This window comes from Sinocyclocheilus grahami, unplaced genomic scaffold (assembly GCF_001515645.1).
Source record: "Sinocyclocheilus grahami isolate Dianchi unplaced genomic scaffold, SAMN03320097.WGS_v1.1 scaffold457.1, whole genome shotgun sequence".
Classification (NCBI taxonomy): Eukaryota; Metazoa; Chordata; class Actinopteri; order Cypriniformes; family Cyprinidae; genus Sinocyclocheilus; species Sinocyclocheilus grahami.
In genome coordinates, this window is record NW_015505636.1 from 841,544 (window position 1) to 842,213 (window position 670).

Sequence of the window (670 nt, forward strand, 5' to 3'; positions counted from 1 at the left end):
TTCTCCCTCCCCACCCCCCTTCGCACATGTACATACAGCCAAATGTCACAAGAATCATTTAGTATTAGCCCTGTAATAATTGTCAAATTTAATGCTTTTTTCCCCCAGATTTCTGCACAGTGTACATTTCTGATATTATATTTTATGAATTCTCCTGAGGTCCAAAAAATGTGGGAACACACTGACAATCATTCAAAGTTGGATTTAAACCAGAATTTTGATGATTTTGGATTTTTTAAAATAGTTTAATTATTTAAATATTTAATTTTCTGAACTATTTATGTACTACTTATTGACAAAGCAAATTTGTGACATTGAATATTCTGAAATCATGCTGGACCACATGATCATCAGTGCAAGCTTGTAGAGTTGTGTCTGGAGTCCCACTGTCATTAAAGCAAAATGACAAACCAAGAAGAAAAGACTATGAAGATATGAAATTCATGTTAATAGTACAGCTTTTCACTCAAATTAAATTATGCAGGTAATGTAATTTGTTATAAAAAAGCATTAAATTAGGAAATTGCAGAATAGTCACTGGTGGCCTCAGACTTTTGGGAAGTGTAGATATTATTTGTCTACTGTGATTTGAATTATTTGGTGTTAATGTTTGCTTTTATGGCTTCTCTCCAATATTTGGAGAGTGACATGTGATACTGAAGGAAAATAT

At 32.2% G+C, this 670-nt stretch overlaps 1 protein-coding gene across 1 annotated transcript in view; it reads left to right on the forward strand.

The window, feature by feature from the left end:
- The window catches only part of skap1 (src kinase associated phosphoprotein 1), a 41,174-nt gene that overhangs the window by 21,223 nt on the left and 19,281 nt on the right, over positions 1-670 (forward strand). The window lies entirely within an intron of this gene.